The sequence below is a fragment of the Octodon degus genome, unplaced genomic scaffold (genome assembly GCF_000260255.1).
Source record: "Octodon degus isolate 3935 unplaced genomic scaffold, OctDeg1.0 scaffold00263, whole genome shotgun sequence".
NCBI classification, from domain to species: domain Eukaryota; kingdom Metazoa; phylum Chordata; class Mammalia; order Rodentia; family Octodontidae; genus Octodon; species Octodon degus.
Window position 1 is genome coordinate 1,155,892 of NW_004524839.1, and position 12,466 is coordinate 1,168,357.

The following is a 12,466-nucleotide window of genomic DNA, read 5'->3' on the forward strand; positions in this document are numbered from 1 at the left end:
AGGAAGAATGTATGCAATGTGTTAATTATTGCAATTGTCCTACCAATTTGATTTGAAACTCTCTCATTGCTCTTTGTTTCTCAATAAAATTATAAAAAAATAAATATCAGTGAGACAGTTTCAAAACAAGTTAGTAGGATAGTTACAACTAATACATTGCATATTTTTTCATAGTACTTATTCACAATACAAGATGCAGATATAATCTCTTGTCTAAACAATATTAGTACAAATCTTTCTTCTTACTGAACTAAGAGAAAGTAGCTGTATATCTATTCTAAGTATTTTGTATATACATATATATTTCTCAAAAAAAGGGCCTTCAATTAAAACCCCCCCTTTTTTTTGTCAGAGATGGGTGTTGCATTGCTTTTAGAAAAGTTGTATTTGGAGAAGTCTTTGAAGGACCTTTTCATACTTGACACTAGTTCAAATATTGTAAGTACTTGAATTCAGAAAAATATCCCTATATAGTCCAATAGTCCATAATATTTTTGGGTTTTCAGCAGATAATTTTGGCAATTATCAAAAGTTGTTGACTTGAGCCTTTTATACCTCAGCATATTAATATAGCATCAGTTTTTGTACTTCATGATTATACTTTTCTGCTGGATGGTTAACATCAAATTAATACAAGACCTATATAACTAAAAATCTAACTTTTGTATCTATAAGGTCAGTGAAATCCCCTCAGGAAGGCCGGGGTGATGGTTCCGTAGAATAAGCACTTCACTGGCATGCACAAGGGCCTGAGTTTAATCCCCAGTTCCACCAAAAAAAATAATAATCCCCTCAGGCCTTATCCTGAAACCATGTACAACAGTTTATTGATTTTTTGTCAGTGTCAGCCATCTGGATGAGTCATGCCCATTGCTTGGTCAATGTGCTCTCTGTGAAAGCCTGAGAGAATGTTTTCTTTCTAGGTGAGTCTCCTTAGGCACACGTACATCATTGATCATTTTCCTCTGTGGCCTCATAATCTCCTTGATAAGGAAATTTGGGACAGCACTGAGCCACAGAATGTTACAGCACAGGCTCTTTTATGTCCTGAGTCCTCACTGACCTTGAAGGGCTAGGGCCAAAATGTTGCCTGACCTCATAGGCCTTCTTTTTCTCTAATTTCTGGACTGCAAGCTTTAGTTGTTAATCATCCAGAATGTTGTGGGGTCTTTTTGCAGCTGTAGACTGTCAATGTCTCCAACAGAACTGCAAGGACAAGGGGTAACAGGCCAAATAGAAGTTTATTGCTGGCACCCCTCAGGGGACTAATGTCCATCAGAGAGTTCAGAACAAAGCCCTGTTTCCACATTTGTATTGTTTTTATCTTGTGTGTCAATTTTTTACTTGAAATCAGCACAAAGCAATGCTACAGAAGCAAAAACAGTGAGTAAAAAGGAAAAGAACAGTGATCAGGGAGGCAAGACCTTCACACAGGCTTTTCCAAGCCTACAGTGGTCCACTGTGCTTACCCCATGGCTGAACCCACACACCACCTGGAACAAAAACCTCAGTCTCTTCTGTGATCTCAGTTGCTACTGATTTTCCAAAGCAGCTCGGGTATACAGTTAACCCATGGTTGTCCAGCTTCACCCCAGAAGGTGGTCTCCTCTCGGTTTCTTTAGAAATGGCTCACAAAACAATTCCAGGTCCTTCTTGTCTTGAACAAAGAAGCAGAAAAGACAAGCCTTTACGGGTGCCAAAAGTTTATTTCAAAGGTGAAAAGCAAAGGGGTAAGGGAAAAAAAAGAAAGGATACAAACAGAAATAAAAGTTCACCTGCTTCCAAGAGACACAGAGTGGGTTTCTGTGGGAAGTCATGATGCGAGCTGCTCCTTGCATCCGGTCACCTTGATAAAATCTCCTGGGAGCCCCAGAAGTTCTACAAGGGGGTTCTGAGAATTATCAGGCACTTCCCTGGAGTCTTGAAACTGACAGGTCCCCACACACTTCTCCAACCACCTTTGCCTTTCTTATCTCCTTTAACACTTTGACAGTCAGGTTAGGCATCTCCTTCCCCAGAAATTCCAGGCACTGGAAAGGAAAGCTTTATTCATAGCCAAAAAAAAAAAAAAATGGAGAACCAGGAACCTTACTTCAGATCAACTTGTCTACTGCAGTACTTTCTGAACTATAGAGGACAGTGACAGGGAGACTGGTAAATGGAGACATGTCCATCTCCTCTCTGGATAAGGCCAGAACATCCCAGAAGTAATCACCCTCACTTCCATCCTTTCACAGCCTGGTCATAGCAGCTGGAAAGTGGCTTTACCCTTGAAGGTGAAGGAGAGAAGCTAGGCAGGTCAAGGCTGAATTACCCTGGTGCTGTAGCCCCAAGCCAAACCATTTCTCAGCTCTTCAACCTGTGTACACAGGGCTGAGTAGAAGCATGATCCAAGGATTAGAGTTTAAGGTAGTATAGCCAGGACACAATGCAAAGACAGAAGTGATTTTTTTTTTTTTGTATTTTAGAGACAGGTCTACAGGGTGTTCAGGGTCTCACTACTAGATCGGACTCATAGTGATCTGCCTGTTTACAGCCTCCCAAGAGCTGGGATTACAGGCACACACCACCACACACAGTCTTAATTGCCATCTCAGTGTGCCCCGGGGGTGGGTCTGGTCCTGGTGGCCTGGGGATTGAACCCCAGGCCTTTTGCCTGCTTGCAGGTGCTTTAATCCACTGAACTATTTGGCCAGCTCCCCCCACCTTTTTTTTTTCTTTTTCAGAAGTGCTGACTTTTTTCCAATCCCAGTCATCTAAGATGTCTGGTAAAAACAGATTCTTCACTTGGACTGCAGATGGTCCTGTAGAAGATTGCCCAGGTTTGGGGAAGTCTTGGATGATAATTAGACAATCAAACCCCATTATTCACTAAAATGAGACATGAAAAATATAAAGAGAAAAGTAAACCTAGTAGACTTATTTCTATTAATTTCTCTAACACAGGTAAAATTAATGAACTGTAGCAAAATCAGAAAACACATAGCAGGAGTTTTAAAATGTATACTTCCCTGTGATGCTTGCCTCTAGAGGTCACCTCCTTTTACTCATCTCACCCATTTGTCCTTGTCCCTCTACTTCATATGCAGTCTTATTTATGAGTAGTAGAAGTTTTCTATATACAATTAGGAATGGGATCATGACTGGGTTGTCTGGTAAATATTTATTAAAATTCATTGTGGTGGTGCACACCCCTGATCCCAGCACTTTGGGAAGCTGAGGCAGGAGGATTAAGAGTTTGAACCCACCTTGAGTAACTTAATAAGATTCATCTCAAAATAAAAAATAAAAAAGGAATGGAAATGTAGCTCAGTGTGAAAATCCTGAGTTCAATCCTCAGAAGAGAGCAAACAGATGACAGTAAAATACTATCTGCCTCTTAGGGTAGGTAGGTTAGTGGTAGAACATTTACCTAGGATGCACAGAGGGCTCAGTACTATCCCCAGTACCTGGGACAGGGAGAAGAAGGCAAAGTATTTAAAAACATAGTATAAAACCATTGAATTACTGATATAAAAACAAAAGCATATATCAAAGGAACTAAATAGAAGGTCCACTTATAAATCCACTTACTTATAGTCAACTGATGTTTGACAAGAGTGGCAAGAAAACACTGGGAAGAAAGGATGGTCTCTTTAAGGTGTACATGGTGTTGTGTATTTTGACTTGCTTTTCTGCCTAAAACAAAAATAAATTCAAAATGAATTAAATGCACTAGCACAAGACTTGCAGCTGTCTGGGCATGGTGGTTCACGCCTGTAATCCCAGCACTCCCAAGGCCAGGGTAGGAAGATTGACCTGTGTTGAAAGCAGTCTGGGCTACATACCAAGCCCCTGTTTCAAAGAGCAAAGCAAAACAAAACAAAACAAAATACTTGGAGCTGTAAAACAACTAGAAGAAGATAGGAAAAGACTATTTTTCTTTTTTTCAGGGAAAAAAGGAATTGAATTTCTGGCCTTCAGATAGAACTTTATCCATAGGTCTTCTTATTTTTTGCTAACTCACCAAGTTGCCCAGGCTGGGCTTGAACTTGCAATCCTCCTGTCTCACCCTTGAGAATACTTTGTTTTTGTTTTTCAAAATTAGGTTTATTCATACAATTTAGATATACATACTGATCCTACTCATCACTGGGAATTCGTCTGTATATGACATATTTTGAGTCCTCTACCTATTATCCCCAATTTTCTCCCAGGAAAATATTTTCAAAATTGATCCATGTAATTATTTTTTAGACATAACACCAAAAGCTAAGGCTACAAAAGTGTAAACAGGCAAGTGCAGTTAAAGCAAACCAGTGAACTTCTGACAAGAATTGGGGAAAATCAGAGTGAAAGAGCAACCTACAGAATTAGAAAAAATATTGCAACTTATATATTCTGTACAAAGTTAATATCTTTCATGGTTTGGGGTTTTTCAATGGAAACAATACAATACAGAACATATTTTACAGAATTATTTTCTAATAGTCATTATAAAGAGTGCAGGATATCTGTCCACACACTAAAAACCAAAGAATCCAGCTGAGGGCCTAGATCCTACAATAATGTCCTGCATGAGTCTAGCTGAAGACCCAGAGCTCATAACAGTGCCTCTCAGGAGTCCAACTGGAGGCCTAGAGAATACAACAATGTCTCTTGCAGGCCTGGTTCACAGATCTATCCTGGGAAGACCCAAGGTCAGTAGTAGAGGCTAGAAAGTCTGTGGCAACAGGATAAAGGATCTGTGCTAGGATACAGAGGGATCTGAACTGGAGCCAGGAAGCAATGCTCAAGGTAACAACCAGAGTTCCCCCAAAAGTATCACAGTCATCTTTAGCAATATTGAGGTCCTGATCTTCTCCAATGAAGAGGAGTGCCGAGTTTCCAACAGGAAAGCCAATGCTACAATCTTCTCTGGGGGCCTGAACTATGCACTATCTTCTCTACCAGAGCCAGAAACTGGAGCTCAAGATGAGGACCACAGCTCCCCAAGAGAAACTGCAGCCATACTCAGCGACAACGATGTCCCAAGGTCCTCCTCCAATGAGAACAATCAAGTTCACCAGGAAAGACAGAATGACAAGGTCCTCCAGCAGAACAGCCTAAGAGGACCAGCAGCTTGCAACAGCTCCAGCAACTTCCAAAGAGCTTCCTTAACAGCCTCTCAACAGCTTCCCCAGTTCTGCCTTTTATGCTGCCAGCAACAGCCCTCAGGTAGTCCCCAGGACCACACTGGTTCAGTTCAGCTGAGTATAACAATCTGACTACCAGTTGGCAATACACCACAGACACCATGCAACTCCTGGTTCCTTCCCAAAATCAAAATGATAATGAAAGGTAAATATTTTGGGTCAATTCAGGGCACAGAGATAGTCACAGTGGCACAATTATAGACATGAAAGAGGAATTCAGAACTATGTCAGAAAGTGACAAGAATGATAAGTGTGTCAAAAGCAAGGGGGAGTGGTTTAAATGAGAAGAATGGCAAGGTGCCTTTTACTGCAATGGTTTTTAAATTTTAAATGTCCACTGTACTGGCCGATGATGCCTCATATATTTTTTTCATGAAAAACTAGGATTAGAGGTCTCATTCGACCCAGATATTCTGGATATTTTTCCAGAAGAGCTGAAAATATCATACCACAGTGATATATGTGCACACATGTTTATAGCAGCACAATTTATCATAGCTAAATCTTGGAAACAACCCAAATGCCCATCAACTGAGGAATGGTTAAAAATATGTTGTATTTTTTGTAATGGAGTATTACTCAACTATAAAAAAGATGAACTTGAGGCTTTATAGGTAAATGGATGCAACTAGACACAATATTCATAAGTAAAACAAATCAGATTCACATGTGTAAACATCATACTGTCTCGCTAGTGTAAAAACCTGAAAGAGTAAATAAAATCTGAGAGGTTCAACAGATACAGTGAAAGTGAAATAAACTCTTCAAATGGATTGAATAACTGGGATGAGAGGTTTAAAAAAGGAAGGAAGGGGAAAAAGAAATACATATGTATATACACAGGATAGCTTGTACTGATTTCTGTTGGTTTATTGAAAGGAGTGGTTAATGCTCAAATTTTTTCTCAATCCTCTTTAAATAACTTTTTGATCCAAATTTTCATGAATTGATCTGGTAATCTGAACAATTAATTTGAAGACAACCATATGCAATATAACAAACATTGTTGAATTCCTTTTATTTTGCTTAGTGAAATTCTGTATCACTTCTAATTATTTTTTTTTACTTTTTTATCTTTTATTTATTTGTTACTGGGTCTCACTACACAGCTCAGACTCATAGTGATCCTCATGTCTGAGGCTCCCCAGTACTGGGATTTCAGGCATTGCGCCACTACACCTGGTTTCTGTGGCCAGCACAGCATCATGTGGTACAGGGCATTGAACCTTTTTATACTCTTAAAAAAATCACTGTCACCCACTTTTAAATATACTATTAATTAACAGTATTTATGTAACTATGTGGTATAGAATATTAAAAGATATTTTCTGTCTTAGTTACTTTCTCATTGCTGAGACAAAATACCCAACACCCACAAGTTAAGGGAGGAAAGGTTTTTTGTTTGGTTTGGTTTTGGTTTGGTTTGGTTTGGTTTTGGTTTTGGTTTGGTTTGGTTTTGGTTTTGGTTTGGTTTTTGTTCCAGAAATCAAACTCAAGTCCTTGCACTTGCCAGGCACTGTGCCACTGAGCTATATCACCAGCCCATGGAAAGATTTATTTAGCTAACAGTTTATAGAGTTTTCTGTCCATAATCAGCTGGCTCCAGCAGGGTAACTTGGCAGAGAAGCATCACAGGTTAGCGTTGTTCATTACAAGCAGAAGACAGAAAAAGACAGCAAGCAAGGGCAAAAATAGCCTCTTTCTGTCCCTTTTCTTGTATCCAGGCCACCAGGATTAGAGCAGCACCAACCCAGTCAGTGAATTGATTTAGTAATTACACATTCTTAATCCTCACAACCTTAATCCTAGCATTGTACTATGAATAAACCACACATTCTAGATTCAAATACCTCTGAAATAGCTTCATCTATGATTCATGAAGCTGTGGAGTGACAGCTAGAAACAACATTGCCATTGTAATGTTTTCAAAGCCTTTAGTGTGCTATTTGAGTCTGTCCAGTATATGTACCATTCAGTGGTAAGTGTAGGGCTTGGGAAGAAGTCCTTCCATTATCCCAGTTCTCAAACCTTTTCAGAATGCATATCATAACTATTCATATATAAATCAGAGTTGAGCCCAGGAACTTATGTCTTTGTGATATCATTTTCTCTTGTTCTTTCTTTTTCTCTGCTACCCACTTAACACTTGCTAGTCTCCCAAATCTTTTTCCTGTATACCAGCCCCAAATTTCCCACTAAACTGTACAAGAGATATGGTCAAATGGGAAGAAACTGTCCAAAAGGAAAGGGGAACTATGGAGGGGGAGGATTGAAGGAACGTAAGGAAAAGAAAAATTGAGAAAAGAATAAAATGGAAATAAAGCTTTGTAAATATGGGAAAAAGAAGGGTTGTAGGGAAAGAAGGGGAAGAAGAAGAAAGAACAAAGCAAGGTATATTATGTAGAGGTACAAACTGCCTATGATGAATGTGATTATTGTATGTACCTAAATTGTACCAATAAACACAATTAAATTTTAGAAAATAACAACAATTTTTTATAAAATTTAAACAAGGAGGCCAGGGAGGTAGCTCAGTAGAATAAGCACTTGCCTGGCAAGTGCAAGGGCCTGAGTTCAATCTCCTGTTCTGAAATAAATAAATAAATATTAAACAAGAATTTGACTTCCATAGCATAATATTCAAAATGTCTGAGCTATGACTACAAAGAACCACAAAAACTTGTACTTGGGAAGAAGACAAGCAACATGCCATTGATGTTGGAATTGTGTGACAAGGGCTTCAAATCAACTATTATGAAAAAGAATTTAGGCTTCTGGTGATTCATACACCTAGTTTCAAGGTCCTGCTCATTGTATTTTACATGCAACTGGGTCAAAAGACTGCAGATGCCACTAGGATGAAGCTCATGAGATTTTTGATGAAACTGAGTCATAAAACTGTCACTATTGAATTGAAGAATGGAACACAGGTCCATGGAACAATCACAGGTGTAGATGTCAGCATGAACACACATCTAAAAGCTGTGAAGATGACCCTGAAGAACAGAGCGCCAGTGCAGCTGGAAACATTAAACATTCAAGGAAATAGCATGCACTATTTCATTCTGCCAAACAGCTTGCCTCTGGACATGCTACTTGTGGATGTTGAATGTAAGGTGAAGTCTAAGAAGAGGGAAGCTGTGGCAGGAAGAGGTGGAGGCTGAGGTTAAGGAAGAGGACTTGGCTGCAGCAGAGGACAAGGGGGTCCCAGGCGATGAAGCCTCCCAAGATGACTGGTGCAAAAGTGACTGGGGATATTTTTTGTACAGTTATTTTTGTCAGTTTTTAATAAATGCAATTGTGGGACAGAGTTGTCTGTTGACTATTACAAAGCCTAAGTTATAGTAGTTTTTATTATGTGTTTTTTGTATTTGTGAAATTAACACAATACCAGCAAATCAGTTCCTTTCTCTTTCTTTGGTGTTTTTTTCAGATTCTCACTTCAGGCTGGCCCTGAACTAACTGTGTAGCCTATCTGGGCCTCCTGCCTTAGCCTCACATGTGCTGGGCTTACTGTTGTGTGTCTCCATGCCCAGCTTTTTGGGCAGGTCAGCTAATGGGAATGTAACTTGAGGTCTTCATATTAAAATGCATCTTCAGGCCTTTTTGTTTTTTCTTTTGAGACTAAATCTTGCTAAATTGCCTGGCTGGGCTCAAGTTTATGATCCTCAGGCCTCTACCCCAGAGTACTAGTATCACAGGTATGCTTGGACTTTTTAAACCTGAACTTGGGTTTTTTTTTTTATGTATAGTATTTGAACTGAGATTTTCTCATAGTAATTATACATGGAATGAATTCCTTTTTGCTTTACATGCACTGCATATGCTTTTTCTTTTTTATGTATTTGGTACAGTGTCTCACTACACAACTCAGACTCGAAGTGATCCTCCTATTTTCAGCCTCCCTAGCCCTGGGATTACAGGTATGCTCCACCATTCCCAATCTCTGCTTCTGGCTCAGCATGCCCAGGGGTGAGGCCCACACAGCCTGTGGTGTTGAGGATCGAGGCCTGGTCCCTGTGCTTGCCTAAGCAGGTGCTTGGTCCACTGATCTATCTTGCCAGCCCACTTTTTCTTTTTTGTTTTGAGACAGGGTCTCAATGTGTAGTGCAAACTGGCCTTGAGGGGATGGCCTTGAACACACTCATTCCTCCTGTTTCAGCTTCCTGAGTTCTGGGATTACAGACTTGTGCCACCACACCCCCAGCTGTACGTGCATTTTATTGGTTGCTCTGATTCCATTTGCACCTGTGTAACCTGACCATATGTGAAATAAGTTTTGATGCTTCAGAAATGTGATAGGATGGTGTCTCAAATTTATTCTCCTCAGGTTAACTCAGAACATCAGTATATGTTATCAGTTCATAATTATCTTTTGAGTTAGAAACCAGTCATTTTGTTATCAGCTAACATTTCTGTTTCTTTCACTTTTCTATAAGTTCTAAATAAAATACAGTTCTCTAGTCTCCTGAGAGACTCAGATGATGGTCACTAGGAAATAAAGAATTTAATAAAGAATTCTGGTCCCAGCTACAATGGCCAAAGAAATTCTTAGTTCTACCTCCCACTCTCACAATAAGTAGAACAAACTAAAAATCACTTATCTTTCTTAGGTCCATCAGAGAATTGAGGTCATCACAAAATGTCACCTCAAAAATGGAATGATAAGTGAATAACAGAGAACGACACTTAGCAGAATCAAAAACTACTGGAGCAAGTATTAGGAACACTTAAATGGTAACTTTAAAGATGAATTGCTAGTGGCTCAGTATGGACTATCTTGAGGTGCTAAAATCCTGGGAAGTCATAATAGAAGACTCCCACATTTTCCAGGTTTTTCTTCTAGGAGTGCTACGAGGTTCTCACTATGAAGAAATATTCCCCTTTCTTTGACCAGGTAGAGGGAAAACTATTGTATTCACTTCCTAGGACTGTCCTAACAAAATGTTGTAAACTGGGTGGTTTAAATAACAAAAATGCATTGGCTCACAGTCCGGAAGCCAGAAATCCAAAATCAAGGGTCAGCAAAGTTGCTTCTTACTGAACATGGTGAGGAAAAGATATGTTCCAGGCCTTTTCCTTAAGGTTTAGGTGGTTGTGTTCATGTTCACACAGCATTCATCCAACATTTTCCTATCGTGCCCTCTCTTTGCATATCTCTGTATCCAAATTTATAGACACTAATAATACCGGATTAGGACCCAACCTAGCAATCTCATTGGCTTATCTCTGTAAAGACTATCTCAAAACAAAGTCACCTCTGAGGTACTAGAAATTCAACATATGAATCAGATATGGGTGGCAAAATTCAATTCATTTCAAGTAGTAATTTTGAAATTAGCCTGAAGTATTATGTTCCTCATAAGAAAGGGCTCCCTTAGGAGAACTACACCAGAGTTGTATGCAATGTAGAGGAAAGCAATACCTTAGTCACTTTTTTCATTGTTAGGACAAAATATCAGACACCTTCAATTTAAAGGAGAGAAAGTTTATTTTTGCTTATGTTTTATCCCATTGTTACCAGATTCCAAAAAGAAACAGTATGGTGTTGGGGACTGTACCATGTAGGGGTTAAATTGCTGAACACAATGCTCCCTGACTAAGCAAGAAAAATTACTATTCACAGTTTCTGAAGACAAAACAACACTGTAATTGTGGGAGTTGAAGCTCAGTCAAATGATTCCAGGGCAATAAACAGCCAATATTAGAGATCAAAGTTCTCTAAATTAGCAAGATTTACTATTTGAAATATCTTTGTTCTGCTTCTTATGGTCTTGCTCATTTTCATGGACTTTTGCTTCAAATGGGCCCTTTACTTCTTGCATTCCCCTCAATTTTTGAGAACCCAGTAAATATGGAAACCCAAGAGAAGTCTTTGTTTTAGCTTGAAGAGAGTTATGACCTTCCTGCACTTCCTACAAACCATACTACTTGTCTTTTTGTAAAATATTTTTAATAATTTTATTTATTTATTTATACAGGGTTTTGCTGTGCAGCACAGATTCAGTGATCCTCCTTCCTCAGTCTCCCTAGCACTGGGATTACAGGCACATGCCACCATGCCCAATCTTGGTGACCAGCTTGATATGCCCAGGGTTCTTGCGATGGCATGGCATGTGGTACTGGGGATTGAACTCCGTTCATTACACTTGCCAGGCAGGCACTTGGACCACAAAGCTATTTCCCCATCCATTATTTGTCTGTTTTTTTTTATAAGCCTTTGCAGTACACTTGACATAGATTACAAGCCTGACCAAGCCCTTGATACTATGGCAGAAAGGCATGGTAGGAGAAAGGTGCTCACTTCATGCCAGCCAGGGTCATGCCCCCAGTGACTCACCTCTTTCAACCAGATCTCACCTTGTAGCAGCTCATTTTGATATTAATGTATTGATAGACTAATCTACAAATGACTATAGTAGCCCTGATATCCAGTCACCTCCCCAAAGCCTCACCTATGATCCCATGAAGGCTTGGAGTGGGTGTCTAGATTTAAACCATAGCAGGCAGTTAGAAAACTCCAGCCCCCTTTTATCTTCTGCTTTCATTTAAGGCCAAAAAGGGGTAACTACCTACAAAGGTCAGCCTAGAGCCAACTAAAAGACTAAAACTTAATCATAAGATTACAGCATTCTTCCATTCGTCCCACACTTAATATCAACTATAGCACCTAACATAGTTGAATTCATACTACATTTTATGTCAGAACCTGTGCTATAAGTTACTAGTGTAAACTTTACAAATACTAAGCAAAGTAGGTAGATTTACTTACATGTGCCAGAGAAAGAAATCAAGTTTTGTGAAATGACCTATCTAAGGTTGTACATAATAATCTGGAAGAATTAAGATTCTACCTCAAGTCTATCCTATATTAAAAAGCTATGTTCATTGCATTATACCTAGCTGAACAAGAGAATGACAGAATCACATTGTTTTCATTTACTGATTTAAGAATTTTATACTTTTTATAAGCATTTTATTAAAATGTAAACTGCATTCTCTGAGAAAAGAGACTGAAGATTTTAGAAAATGGAAAGATATTCCTTATTCCTGGATAGGAAGAACCAACACTGTGAAAATGGCCATACTCTCAAAGCGTTATACAGATTCAGTAGAATCCCAGTTAAAATACCATTAGTGCACCACACAGAGCTAGAGAAAACACTCTTAAAATTCATCTGGAACGAGAAGAAATTCAGAATATCAAAAGCGGACTTCTGGGGGCCCCCAGACCCAGTCCTGGCCCGGGTCCGGAATTGCTGCCGACTTCCGGGAACCCCCAGACCCAGTCC

At 39.3% G+C, this 12,466-nt stretch overlaps 1 pseudogene; it reads left to right on the top strand.

Annotated features, from left to right (window-relative positions):
- Positions 1-8,032: 8,032 nt before the first annotated feature.
- Positions 8,033-8,338, top strand: LOC101577148 (annotated as a pseudogene).
- The last annotated feature ends 4,128 nt before the right edge of the window (positions 8,339-12,466 follow it).